This window comes from Nansenia antarctica (genome assembly GCF_963989245.1).
Source record: "Nansenia antarctica genome assembly, chromosome: 4".
NCBI lineage: Eukaryota > Metazoa > Chordata > Actinopteri > Argentiniformes > Microstomatidae > Nansenia > Nansenia antarctica.
In genome coordinates this window covers 50,743,555-50,758,686 of record NC_137689.1, presented here as the reverse complement: position 1 = coordinate 50,758,686, position 15,132 = coordinate 50,743,555, and positions in this window count along the sequence as shown.

The following is a 15,132-nucleotide window of genomic DNA, read 5'->3' as shown; positions in this document are numbered from 1 at the left end:
GCTTACACAGGCCCTTGCCGATGGCTGATGCCATGCTCTTGAAGACTAGAGACAGGAGGGAGGGAAAGAGAGAAAGAGAGAGAGAGAGAGAGAGAGAGAGAGAGAGGGAGGGAGAGAGAGAGAGGGAGGGTGAGGGAGAGAGAGAGAGAGAGGGAGAGACATTAACTTAACACAGAATTCTTGTTCTTTCACGGATTACATGTTGTCTCATAGTGTATTGATGCTTGTAGTAATGTTGAGGTAATTAGCTGGTTCATGCAGTATCAACCCTACAGCAGAAGGGTCTTCCTGTCAGCAAACTTACAGAAGCAACATCCAGCCTTGGGCTCCTCTTCTTCCTCTTCCTCCTCTTCTTCCTCTGGGTCCGGGCTGACCTCCCTCTGACTTTTCTTGGAGCTCTGTGAAAGAAACAAAGTAACACACGTTTACATGACAGGCCTATCTTTAATCAATGGAATTGGTAAGACACCATAACTCCTAAAACACTGTGTAAGAGAGGAAATTGTGTATATAGATGACAGATGACATTGAACGGTCGTAATGTTTACAGAGACTATTAAATGTCAAACTCGGGACAGGGATGTATAAAGTATAGTAACATCTGGTTTACCTTGAAGCCGCCCTTGAGGAACCTGACAAACCTGGACCCCTTCTTTACTTTGTGCTCAGCCTGGCCTCAGCCTCAGATCCGGTCGGCGACACACACCTGCTAACAGAACCTGACTCTACAGAGCCACTCGCCTTCACGCTACTCTGGCATCCACCGGTACCAAAGAGCGTGGGGGAGGGGGGACATGTGGCAGACTGTGTCTCCTCCAGAGAGAGCATGACCTGCTGGACCAAGGCCGTTGTGAACAGGCTCACAGTCGGTTCGTAGACCTGTGAGCTGGAGGAGGAGGAGGAGGCTTTCTGATCCAAGCCCCAGGATGTGGGAGGGACGAGGAGAGTCGCCAACAACCGCTTCACCGACTCCTCGGCAAAAGCGCGGATCACCGCAGAGGAAGAGGGTCCTCTTGTTCCACTCCCTCTTTGGGTGTGTTCCAGGAGAGCAGAGTCGGATTGACTTTTGCCAGTTCCCGCATGGTCCTTTCCCTGTTCAAGCATCAGGCTTTTCAGGCGGTCGACCAGGTCGCGGGACAGAGCCTGGACCTTCCCTTGGGAAAGGAGCTCCTCCAGTCTATCCAGAAGGCCAGAGGCCTGCTGCAGCCCTGCAGGGCCGAGTATGGTCTCCACAATGGCAGCCATGGAGTCCCTAGCACCAGCCGATGATGATTCCAGCATCGAATCATTCTGATCATGAAGATCATCCTCACCTGTGCAGTCAATTATTGACCTATGCACAATAGGGCAACTTATGACCTTTTGGAGCTCAGATGGAGATGGGGTCCCAGGAAGTGTGAAGGACATATCTTCCAATGTCTTCTCCGACCTCAATGTTTGAGAGGACTGCGTTGATGTAGGGGAAGTGGTCGTCTCCAAGTTCTCCAGCATAGTTCCCACTAAGCTGAATAACTCGGACAGCTGAATAACTCGGACACCTGTCCTGTTCAACTGGTCAGATTTTGACATGTCCTCTTGGACCACACCCAGGATTTGGCTGATGCTCTTCTTGGCCAGCGTTACTTGGGTTTCTGTCTGGGGCTGCTTTTGTGAAGACAGAAACTTCCTCAACTTCTGCCGCAGACTGTTGTACAGCCTTTGTGCAGTGGAAGAAAATTCTGCATTTAACACGCTAATCCTACTCTCAGAAGCCTCCGGGTCTATGCTAGGCAGAAGACCAAAATCTGCAGGGCAAAGATTGCCAGAAGACTGGCCTCTCTGGAAAAGTCTTTTCACACCGTCCACAACGGTGCTAAAAATATCCTCTGCAGCAGAGTCCGTTCTGTCAGCGGACGTGGTGGAAGAACCCTGGCTGACCCCACTGGTGACGGACTCAGAGGACTTAATGAGGATGTTCCTCACAGCGTGAGTTCCCCTCCTCTCAAACTCCGTGGTGGACAGATCTCTAATGATCTCATTTGGAGCGCTGTACAGCCTCAACGTGCTGTACAGCCTGTGAATCCCGCTGGGACATCCACCGGGCTGGTGGATGGAGGACGCGGCGTGGTGAACTGTGCCTCCAGCCTGCACAGTGCTGTCTCCCGCCTCCGCGGCCTGCGCTGTCTCGGCCTTTACATCCGCCACGAACGCATCGACGATCTTGTTCGCCTCAGCTCTCTCGTGGGCTAGAATGCGAGCAGCACTCGGAAGACTCCCACTCACAAATCTTGCGGCTTGTGTGTGGATATCTTCACTACCGATGATGGCCAGGTCAATCTGGCTCACCACATCCTCAGAGGCTCCAGAATCACAGGGGGCAATTCTGGTCTTTTCCAAGGAATGTGTTTGAGAGAGCAACTGTATATCCAGCGCCACCTCCCTGAGTGTTTCCGCTGCGTCCTGTCTGCCTCCCTGTGTCTCCTTGCTCCATGTCTCCATGGTGTCAGCGATGGCGGCCATGACCTCACCCGTCAGAGGAGCAAGAATCCCTTCACTTACCTCCATACTTACCCGGTCCACTGGTGGAGACGCTGAGGCAACCTGTCCGGTCACCCCAAACGCCTGGAGAGTGCCAGAGATGACACGCACCATCTCCTCGGTGGCCAGCATGGCATCCTGCCTCTCGGTCATCACTGGGAGTCCACAGGGGCTGTAGACCACGACCACCGAGAACGCGGAGTTCAGCTGGCTGAGCGTTTCCCCCACCAGAGCTCTGGTCAGTTCAGGTGAGTAAGACATGTCGTCACCCAGGGCCTGGACAACGGTGTCCGCCGTCACCCCAAAGAAGTCCTTCAGGGGGTCACTCACCAGCGCCCTCTGCAGGGACGTCTTGGAGCTACAAACAGAAACATGAACATGAACACTACAGTCTGATGTCTGAAACATTATGTCACACAATGATTGTAGCTGAAATTCACTTAAATTCACAGTCTCAGCCTGTATGCCTGAAGAAGGTCTATGAAAGACCGAAAGCTCGCAATAAATAATTGATTTTTGCACAGTTTTGAGTGTGCGGATGCTGCTTGTTTTCATTCCATTTGATACTCTTCAGCTCCAGCACCTCAGCTAAGTCTGATTACGGATGAGTGGTGGCATTTCCACTATTTAGCTTAAATTCACAAAAAAATGGTCATTACATTTGTCTCGTATTCTGGATGTAATGATAACGGTCCTTTCCTAAGTTCTATTTCCCTTCAGTTTTAAACCTCCTGCGGCTAACGAGGCTTGTCAATGAGGCTCTTTCTCTGCTGTAGTTGATAAACCTCTAAAAACTAAACATAAACATCCGTCATCAACCCCCTAAAGAGTAGCTGGGTCTCTTCCTCAGTGGCTGTGTATGTAAATGGGCCTTACTTAGAGAGGAGACCAGAGCGGCTCCAGACTCCCGGCTCTGGGGGCTGGTACTGGAGGAGCGCTCTGGGTGGGACCCGGGGGACGAAGAGCGCTCCTCTTCCTCCTCTCTGTCGCTCTCCTCCAGGATCTTCACCAGGGCCGGCATGAACACCTGGAAGGCTGCCTCAGTGACGACCTTCACCACCCTGCGGCAGACCTGGCTCAGCTGCGTCCTGGTCGTCTGTGGTTCCGCCAGAAGAACACGATGACATCAGATCGCACATGTTAGTGACGTTATGATGATGTGTGATATGTTATATTATGAACATGTGTATTTTGTCTTTTGTACATTTTACTGAGAATAAACATAAAAGTCAGGGTGTGACTGGTAAATAAACACAAGTCAGGGTTTGACTGGTAAATAAACACAAGTCAAGGTGTGACTGGTGAGAAAGTTCAGATCCATTGTTGTTGTTGTTGTTCCAGAATGTTCAGGAGCATTGTATTTACATGTGTGTATGAAATGTGCTTTACAAATACAGGCTGATTAAATGAACGATCGGTTGATCAATCACAACTCACAGGGTCTATCATGCCCTTTCGGATCACTATCCACTGCCTGGATGAGAAAAGAAACAAGGAAACATTTTCAGCTGTTAAGAACATTTAAATAAATGTTTTACAGACATGGTAGATGTGCAAGACTAGGCTACAGAAGGAACACAGCTACACACAGGTGGAGGTAGAGATGGGAGGATGGGCTCATTGTAATGTGAGTTTGATACCATTCCTCATTTCATTACGACCCCGTCCTCTGATTTCTACCTCCACCAGCCTCCCCTGAGAACACGGTCCCCCCTACTGAGAGATCCCTGTCCTAACTTTATAGTTACATGATTAACTGTATAGGTTACATGATTAACTGTATAGTTACATGATTGATTCATATGTTACATGACTGATTGATTGTTAAGAGAGTTAAAAAGTACATTTCCGTTGTATTGGCTAAGAATAGGTAGAACTGCATGTCCCAGAAGGCTTTGCGGCAGGACGTCATAGAAGTTTTAGTTTGTTTGTTTTGAGAAATGTGAATTGTAACGTCCAGAATTGAAAGTGGACATCTAATAGCTTGTTGGTCATTTTTGAAGGTAGAAATACTACAACCCCTCCGTCCCAGGGAGACATTAAACATACTCATTACTCAGACCCCTCAGGAAGTCCAGCAGGATGGGGTACACCTTTTCCTCTGCAGTCTGATGAGCCTTCTGCTCCACCAGCTCCACCACAGCAACTCGGCTCTCAAACCGGTCTGGACCGGTCTGGGAGGCAGCTGCTGACAAAATACAAGGAGAGATTAAATATACACAGTTGTATCTAAAGTCCAACACATCTATCTATGACTATCTATGTATGTTTCAAATAGGAAAATAGAAAGTTGTGTCTAAAATACAGTATTATTATGGCCTCTATAGCAGAATACATAGGCAAATTGGTACGCAGCATTTCTAATAAACGTCTTTCCATCCAAATTGCACATTCATCATCTGAATTAATAGTTGTGTGTATTTTAAACAGTCTCACCTGAATCAGAGTCGGAGCTCTTGCTGGCGCTCTTGGCGCTCCTCCTCCTGGCGGCCTTGGCGGCCTTCTTGGTGCTCTTAGTCTTAGCCACCTTAGCAGCCTTGTCTGAGCTCTCTGTGGCCTCCGTGCCTCTGCTCATCTGCAACACAACAGAGTTCAGATCAACGTTCTGGTCGACTTGTTACGTCAAAGTCAAAATAGCTTCAGACGGGATCACATAGAAGAACGGATTAAAATGACAATCAGTCAGTCAGAAGGCGACGACAGCAAAAGGCTTGTTCTGTTCATGTTAGGATGAGACCTGCTGGGTGTACAGGCTTGTTCTGTTCATGTTAGGATGGGGCCTGCTGGGTGTACAGGCTTGTTCTGTTCATGTTAGGATGGGGCCTGCTGGGTCTACAGCCCTCAGAGATACATCAAATGATCTGACCCAACCCCAGGGGTTAAGTGTGCTATACTATACTACTCTTGACAGTGCTATATAGGCCACTCAGGGTTGCCAGATGAGGCGGGTTACCGCCGAATGGGCTACTTTTGATAACACTGGGCTGGAAAAAAAAAGCATTTGGGTGTGTTTTACACTGTGGTTAGGCTGGAAATGGACAATCCCATCTGGCAACCCTGATTACACTTGACCGTGCTATATACAGTACTATACTGGTCTTCACAGTGTTATACAATACTGTACTGGTCTATACCGCACTGGGCTTCTTGACGCTATTTTTCCTTTTTCACATTCATGAAATGGTTACCTGTGTTTTGTTTGGCATTGTCAATGCAAATGTGAAAACGCTGTTGAACGGTAGAGATAGTATAGATAATATATCTATTATATTATATTATATTATATTATATTATATTATATATAGATAGATAGATAATGTTAGAGTCGTGTTAGTTTAGAACACGTTGGACAGAGCAGTGACGTCTGTAGCAGGTGTCATAAAGGCTGCGTTTGTAAAGTCGCTCTGGAATCTGATCAGCACGCATGGAATGCCTCTTGTCCAATCAAATCACTTGCTCCCTTTATGACGTTGAACCCAATGTGTTGGCTTTGCAGCTAATACTAGTAATTATTAATAATACTGATAGGAATTCGTGTATTTGTCTTAAAGTTGGACACCAAAATCACCAACACTTAGGCTAAGCAACATGCATGTTCTTGTTCATAATAACAGCAATTGGCTGTTAATAACAATAATCATAATCATAATCATCATAATAACTAATTATTAACCTTCATGTTTTGCACCAGTTATGATTAAACACAAACACTTCTATCAATGTCTTTTTTCCATTAACTATTGGAAACTTTTTAAATGTTTTATCTATTTACTTCTTATATTATTCATTGTAATTTTTATTTTCTTATGCTCCTCTTGTGGAGGGATATGGAGTGGTGTAGAGGGATGTAGAGGGATGTAGAGAGTTGTAGAGGGATGTGGAGGGATGTAGAGAGATGTAGAGATATGTAGAGGGCAGGGTTTCCGTTAGAAAAATTTGCCGTCGGACATCGTGTCCGGGAAGAATTCGATTTACCGGACAAACGTGATATATTCCGGTCATCATATTAAAATATAATAAAAATTTTTTTTTTCAAAATCATATTTTTTTTCTTCTCCAAATCTAATATAGCTGTTTGTCGCGGTGATTACTGTTGTGTAGCGGCCTATATATGCCATTTAATGTCTATTTCTCATCCGATACGATTAGATGCGAGCTATATAATATATAATAATATAACATGATTTGACGCATGCGCGCTATGCCATGCGTCAAATCCAGCGCTGAACGGGTCCAGCGCTGAACGGGCGCCTCACTGGGAACTGAACAGACAGCATCGATCAATGAACGGACTCCACATTACGTTAACTGAAGTTTGTTAAATTGTTTGGGATTAATGTGAGTTTTCTATTTTCTCTTTACAGTTTTACCCTTTTTTTTTTTAAATCAATAAAACAACGTCATTTCTATAAGTCTCGCTGGTTGGGAAGGCATTTCGTTTAGCTCGGAAGTATGACAATGGGAAGAACATAACTGTTTATTGAGAAACAATTGATAGGCAGTCTGGGATACGTATATAAAGAAATACCACAATGTCTAGATGTATAACATTTTATTGAACAGTAACAGTGCAAGCATGTAGGCTACGGGGAACAGGGATTTTGGTCAGTAGGTCCTTTGTACAGGTCCTTTGTACAGAGGGCGTTTCTCTCCGACAACGCGTTCCCAGGTACCATGGAAGTCAGACTTGAAGTGGCTTTGCTTGATTTCCATCACAGATTCAAGGATTGAAACACTGATGAAAATAGGGAGTAATAGTGATGGGATTATTTTAGATTATTTTAGATTAGATTAGATTAGGTGAGATTCAACTTTATTGTCATTGCAGAGTACAAGTACCAGACAACAAAATGCAGTTTAGCATCTAACCAGAAGTGCAAATAGTGATATAAAAACAAACACTTAACTTTCGGGGAAACTGCTAAAATAAAATAAATTAAATAAATTAAAAAAGAAAGCGACTATTAGCACCGCCGAATGACAACAAACGTATGAGTAATGAGTAAAACAATGTCACTTTTATAGTATGTTGTTTAACTTGCCGTTCGGTCGCCATGGCTCTGGTGTGTGTAGCAGCTTCAGCTAGCTGGCTGGAAACTTCTAGGGGTGCGTTCGTAAACACGCTTTGAGAGCGCCGGAGCGCACGCTGGCTTCGATGTCACAGAGCGACCGAGTCGTTCGATTGGACGAGAGGCGTTCCGCGAGTGCTGATCGGATTTCCAGAGCGTGTTTACGAACGCACCCAGCCAGCTTTAGCGAATTGTATTCAAAGGGAATTATTTTCACCGGACAATATGTCCGACGACTTTTCCATTTGTCGGACTTCACCAAATTTTACCGGACAAAGACCGGTAATTGCCGGTTAACGGAAACCCAGGTAGAGGGATGTGGAGGGATGTAGAGGGATGTGGAGGGATGTAGAGGGATGTGAATGGATGTAGAGGGATGTAGAGGGATGTGGAGGGATGTAGAGCAATGTAGAGGGATGTGGAGGGATGTAGAGGGGTGTAGAGGGATGTAGAGGGATGTAGAGGGATGTAGAGGGATGTAGAGGGTTGTAGAGGGATGTGGAGGGATGTGGAGGGATGTAGAGGAATGTAGAGAGATGTGGAGGGATGTGGAGGGATGTAGAGGGATGTAGAGGGATGTAGAAGGATGTGGAGGGATGTAGAGGGATGTAGAGGGATGTAGAGGGATATGGAGGGATATGATTAAACACAAACCCTTCTATCAATGTCTTTCTCCATTAACTATTGTCTTTTTAAATGTTTTATCTATTTACTTCTTATATTTGCTTTTATTCATTGACATTTTTATTTTCTTATGCTCCTCTTGCTGTATTTTTAAATAATGCATGTAAAGCACTTTGAATTGCCCCTGTTGTATGAAATGTGCTATACAAATAAACTTGCCTTGCCTTGCCTTGCCTAATCATAAACAGTTCAAATAAAATCTGATTATCGGATACAATCTGATTATCGGATGTAGGACTAGATTAGATCAAACAGCATCCAAATGTTTATATTGTTGATTCACATAAGCAGCATGATAATTGTACTTTGAACGATACTAAAATCCATCAGTTCCGTTTAAAGACTATATATATATCTTAATTAATATGGGCATACAATAAAATATTAAAGTAAATGTACCCCACTAACCCTAACTATATAGTCAGGTTTGTTATATAATTTCGTGGGAATTTTTTGGGGATTTGCTAATCTATACATTTTTGGAAAGGGCATTGTATGAGGAATCAGAAAATATATGTTTCCATTTGCACAGATGTCTGAAAGGCGGCCATCTTGGCATTTAAGAAATGGCCGCCATAATACACACGTTTTGTAATATCTTGGCTTCTAAATAAGCTAGAACATTTTAACTGCTAAACCTACATTTTCAGGGTCAAGGAATCCAATGGTTGTAGTTACAAAGCAATTTTTTGTATATTTTTTTTTTTATATCATCACATAAAAATGTGTAACTTGTACTTTAAGAAATTGTCGTTTTTCTATTACTTCCATACGTGAGTCCACAGACCACAGTATGATCACGACAACCTCCTGCATTAGATAGTCTCGATGTTATGATTTAAACTTTTGTTGGCTTTTTGGGGGGATTTGCTAATCTATACATTTTTGGATGTTATGGCAACAGCCAGCAACCAGTAAGGCAATACAGAGGCAGGTAAATCTTTAGCCTAATGGCATATTTAATGATCTTCTTTCGGCGTATGGGTAGTTGTTTTCCTCTCCACTCCACCATGCTCGGGGCCGAGGGGCTACCCTTTTACCACCCCGAGACCTGGTTGAGGGGCTCACCCGGGCTATATTTCTGGACACCCCTCCAGAAGCCACGTCATCGTCTCGTCATCTAGTACCGACAGAACATGCATCCCGTTGGGTGGGTGGTACACCAGGCAATCCAGGATAACATGGTCTGCGGTTTGGTCCTCTGCGCCACACTCGCACGACGCATTTGGGGCCAAGCCCCATCTGTGCATTGATGAGCGGAAACGCCCGATGCCGGTCCAGAGACGATTGAGCCTCACCCAGGATAGCCTTGGCAAGTCCATCCCGAGGGGCTCAGGGCCGGCGACTGGGATATGGTCGCGGAGTTTGGAGGTGTTTGCCTCCCACTCCGCGCGCCACATATAATCCGCCCATCCTGCCGCACTGATGTTAAGATCTCTGCATTGCTGCCTGAGATCCTGTGCGGCAGGCACAAATGGGTGTCTCGACTTGAGACGCCAGGAGGGCTCCGCTGTTATAGTGAGCCTATCGTGGAGCAGATGGTTATTAAGCTCCACGGCCCGGCAGGCGAGACGTGCTGTGGCTCCCATGCGGCGGAGGCCTGCGGGCTGGATGCCTGCTAGGGTGGGAAGGTTGTCCACGGGGGTAGGACGCAGGCATCCTGTCACAAACCTCAAGGCTTCGTTTATAGGCGAGTCGATGAGGCGGGTGTGGGCACTGCGACACCATACTGGGGCGCAGTATTCACTAGTTGAATAAAGGAGGGCTAGGGCTGCCGTGTGCAAGGTCTTTGCGCCGGCGCCCCAGCCTGAGCCAACCAGTCGCCTCATCAACGCCACACGAGCTGTTAACTTCTTGCACAGTGACTCGAGGTGCCGGCGAAACGTGAGCGTCCTGTCCAATGTCACGCCGAGATAGATTGGCTCAGCGGAACATGGCAGGGGAGTTCCATCTAGGTATACTCTAAGCTCACATTTAGCCTCCCTGTTGTTAAGGTGGAAGGCAGCCGACACCGTCTTTGCCTTGCTAAGCTTCAATCTCCATTTCCGGAAGTATGCCACTAGTGTCTGCATGTCCTGGCTCAGAATCCCCTCCACAGACTGCCAATTTCCAGCAGAGTACACCACTGCGAGGTCGTCTGCATAGGCGTACTTCCGCGAGAGTGTGTTGGGCAGGTCATAGGTGTAGATATTATAGAGGAGGGGGGCCAGGACCGATCCCTGAGGGACGCCGTTCTTAAGGCGTCGAAGCCTGCTTAGCTGTCCGCAACCGGTGGTAAGGGTAAAGCTGCGGTTACGGATGAGCTCCATGATCATTCTGACCATGTGCCTGTCCGGCAGCAGGCGGAGCAGCTTGCAGGTGAGGCCGCGATGCCATACGGTATCGTAGGCAGCCGTCAGGTCTATAAAGACGGCCCCGTCTCGAGGATGTTGAAGGGGATGCATAACAGAGAGATGGGACGGTAACTCTTAGGGTCCCTTTCAGGCTTATTCGGTTTAGGGATCGCAACAACTAGGGCTCTTCGCCAGATTTTGGGGATCTTGAGTTGGCGCAAACAGGAAGTGAGGAACGCTCTCAGGCAGGACTTCAAGGCGGGTGCGGCATGGAGAATAAGCTCCGTATATCATATTTAATGCTAAAAATAGGGAATGAAACAAAATAAATGAATGGGAGGAATGTGGGGAGTGTATGGTGTGCTGGTTGTTCTGTTTGTGGGATGTGTATTTACTCTATGTGTAATGACAGGCGGGTTGTGTCTCTTGACTATGTATAAGCGTTTATGCTATGTGTGATGTGATATGTGAATGGCGAGTCCAATGCGTGCCAATGTGAGCTGGGCTGTTAGATTAGTTCATCATCATCACTTTCGTGCGTCACAGCTTGGGAATCGTCATCGTTCTGGCACTGGCTGCTGCACATGTCGGTACAGGCTAAGTTCTTAGCTCTGCATGAACATCTGCCAGAAGAACAGTCAGTTTTGCATTTGCATTGTACCATCTCAATGATGGACTTTGGGGCTGGGAGGACGTCTGTGGTTGTTGGTTTAAGCATGCCATCCTCATGTTTGGAGTACCAATTTTGCAGGGGATCCAATTAGCCTATGGATCCTGCAGAGCAATGGCTGCCTGTGCCCATATACTTTTTTTTTTTAAGAAGAAGAATACAAAAAATTGCTTTGTAACTCCAACCATTGGATTCATTGACCCTGAAAATGTAGGTTTAGCAGTTAAAATCAATGTTCTAGCTTATTTAGAAGCCAAGATATTACAAAACGTGTGTATTATGGCGGCCATTTTGTAAATGCCAATATGGACGCCTTTCAGACATCTGTGCAAATGGAAACATATATTTTCTGATTCCTCATACAATGCCCTTTCCAAAAATGTATAGATTAGCAAATCCCCAAAAAATTCCCACGAAAGTTTAAATTGAAACATAGTGAACCTGACTAATAGGCCTAATGGGGCAGCATGCTGTTACTTACCTTGTTATTATTCATTCCCATTAAGTAAAATTGTCCAACGTTGAACATTTCCGTCGTTGAAATTTCCGTCAACGACCGATTCTGTTGGTCTGACCGAGTCTCCGGTGTGTCGGCGACTAATGAAGCTCCGCGAGACAAACAGCAGGTTTTATAGTGGTGTTGTATGACGTCATAATGCCGCGCGGGGGGGGGGGTTGTTATTGTGACATGCTTAATAATAACAACCTTTAATAACCTTTATTTGTATAGCACTTTTCCTATACACAATTCCTCCTTTATTTGTATAGCACACTTAATAAAGACAAAATAATATTATTAATAATAATAATAATAATAATAATAATAACTTTTATTTGTATAGAGGGCTCTGCACACAGCGTGCGATTTCTGTTGCGGGTCAACATTCCATTTTGAAGTTTGAATGGAAGTCTATGAGAACATCGCATTTCAACACACACGGCCCCGATTTTAATCGCACGGCGAAAATTCGATTCCATTCATTTTGAATGGGAAAAAGCACAAATTTGTCAGTGCGACAAAACTCGCACGCCGTGTGCTTTGTCCCATTCAAAATGAATGGAATCGAATTTTCGCCGTGCGATTAAAATCGGGGCCGTGTGTGTTGAAATGCGATGTTCTCATAGACTTCCATTCAAACTTCAAAATGGAATGTTGACGCGCAACAGAAATCGCACGCTGTGTGCAGAGCCCTTAGCACTTTTCCTGCAAACGTTGCAGCTCAAAGTGCTTTAAAATACTGACTGTAGCTTTTCTCTCACCATTTCATCCTCTCTGAGTCCTCAGAGTCCTATTAGGAGTACACACACTCATGTCTACATGTTTTTGTTGGACTTGATATCAGAATATTTGATATTTATACAATTGTTAATGTACATTGTTAGTGCCGCTGCCTTTGACATCACAAAGCAACATTTCTTCTTTTAATAGTTTGCTTCTGTACAGTAAATACCAGAGAGATGTTGATTACATTTTCCTAACATGTGATGATCAAAATATGCTACAAAAGTTCACATCTATATATCATGTTGGAGCTTATCTCCTAAAGTACACCGGCGTGTAGTGTAGCCCGATAAAGATATGAGAAGCAATTTTATTTTTCAATGATTTTTATTTTTTATTTTTTAGATGGATTTTGATTAATCATCAAAAGCCTTAACAACTCTGGAAGCCTTGTTTCTGACCTGGTTTGGTGGAGTTGGACAGTGTTGTTTTTCTTTTCTTTTTTGTTTGTTAGTCTAAATGTGCGTGTGTGTGTGTGTGTGTGTGTGTGTGTGTGTGTGTGTGTGTGTGTGTGTGCGTGCGTGCGTCCTACAGTAATCTGTATCTGTGTGTGTGTGTCCTTCAGTAGTCGGTGTGTGTGTGTGTGTGTGTGTGTGTGTGCACGCGTGCGTCAGTGCGTGCGTGTCCTACAGTAGTGTGTGTGTGTGTGTTACATTTACATTTTTGACATTTAGCAGACACCTTTATCCAAAGCGACTTACAACTAATACATTTAAGGGAAGTAAAAGGAAGGGAATCGTCTATCCATCAATCATCATAAGAAATACTAATCTATGCTAGGACCAGGTGTGTCCTACAGTACACTATATGAGAGAGTGCGTGTGTGTGTGTGTTTATAGTAATAGCCCATACCTGTGGCGCCTGCTCGACCTGTTCCTCTCACAGCAGGATAATGGGCCTGTAGTCCAATGCCTTTATGATCACTACACGTCACGACTATGAATGAATGAATGAATGGTCTTTATTGTCATTGCTATAGTACAGGTACCAAACAACGAAATTTAGGAGGGGTGGCTCCCCTGGTGCTAGGAAAGAAAAAAACAAAACAAAACAAAACACAAGAAGGGAAGGAGCTGGTTTACATAAATAAAGGCTATGTACACTATCCACTATACTATACTGTACAGATAGACGACTAGGGTTGTCATATTGCACATAGTGTTATTGCACATTCATTTGAAGTGTCGCAGTTTGCAGGCTAGAAATGTACATATTTGTGCCTCAGCACTACACCTGATTTTTTCAGTCCAGCAGCTGCCATCAATCCGTCCAGACTGTCCAGGGCCCAGAACCTAGGTCTTTGCTGTGTTCAGGGCCTGGATGGCCCTGGGGTAGAAGCTGTGCTTCAGTCTGACTAGAAGAGATATGTGCATGGTTTTCCTTCTCTCTTTACCTTTCTCTCTCTCTCTCTCTCTCTCTCTCTCTCTCTCTCTCTGTCTCTCTCTCTCTCTCTCTCTCTCTCTCTCTGCCTTTCTCTTTCTCTCTCTCTGCCTCTCTCTCTCTCTCTCTCAGCCTCTCTCTCTCTCAGCCTCTCTCTCTCTCTCTCTCTCTCTCTCATGGTAATATACCGTAGTAGAGTAGTCTCCCTCCTTCATGGTTTTCTTTCTCTGTGTGTTTGTGTCTATGTTTCAATGTTTCATTGCTATTTCCATGTTGGTATATTACTTTTTATTAACTTTTTTGTATTTTTTAATCAAAATGTACTATATTTACTATATTTATCAAAGGCACGGGTTAGGCTCTACTAGTCTAGTCTAGGGTTAGGCTCTACTAGTCTAGTCTAGTCTAGGGTTAGGCTCTACTAGTCTATACTATGATGGCTGTTAACACCAGATCTTATCCACCTAATTTTTCTGGTTTTCTGCTCGAAATGACATGCTGTCACACAGCGACGACAATGTAGGTTGTCACTGTGCCAAAATGTAATCAACTTACAGTCACACCTTTTTCTCGACCGCGCTTTCACCCTGTTTCTAAAAAAAACGCTGTACTTCCACCTCCGCACCGTGTTCGAGAAGTGTTCTGACGCTATGGCGTCAGAGAGGTGGTGTCAGAGAGGTGAGGTGGTGTCAGTGAGGTGGTGTCAGAGAGGTGAGGTGGTGTCAGAGAGGTGAGGTGGTGTCAGAGAGGTGAGGTGGTGTCAGTGAGGTGGTGTCAGAGAGGTGAGGTGGTGTCAGAGAGGTGGTGTCAGTGAGGTGAGGTGGTGTCAGAGAGGTGGTGTCAGAGAGGTGAGGTGGTGTCAGAGAGGTGAGGTGGTGTCAGAGAGGTGGTGTCAGAGAGGTGAGGTGGTGTCAGAGAGGTGAGGTGGCGTCAGAGAGGTGAGGTGGTGTCAGAGAGGTGAGGTGGTGTCAGAGAGGTGGTGTCAGAGAGGTGGTGTCAGAGAGGTGGTGTCAGAGAGGTGAGGTGGTGTCAGAGAGGTGGTGTCAGAGAGGTGGTGTCAGAGAGGTGGTGTCAGAGAGGTGGTGTCAGAGAGGTGGTGTCAGAGAGGTGGTGTCAGAGAGGTGAGGTGGTGTCAGAGAGGTGGTGTCAGAGAGGTGGTGTCAGAGAGGTGAGGTGGTGTCAGAGAGGTGGTGTCAG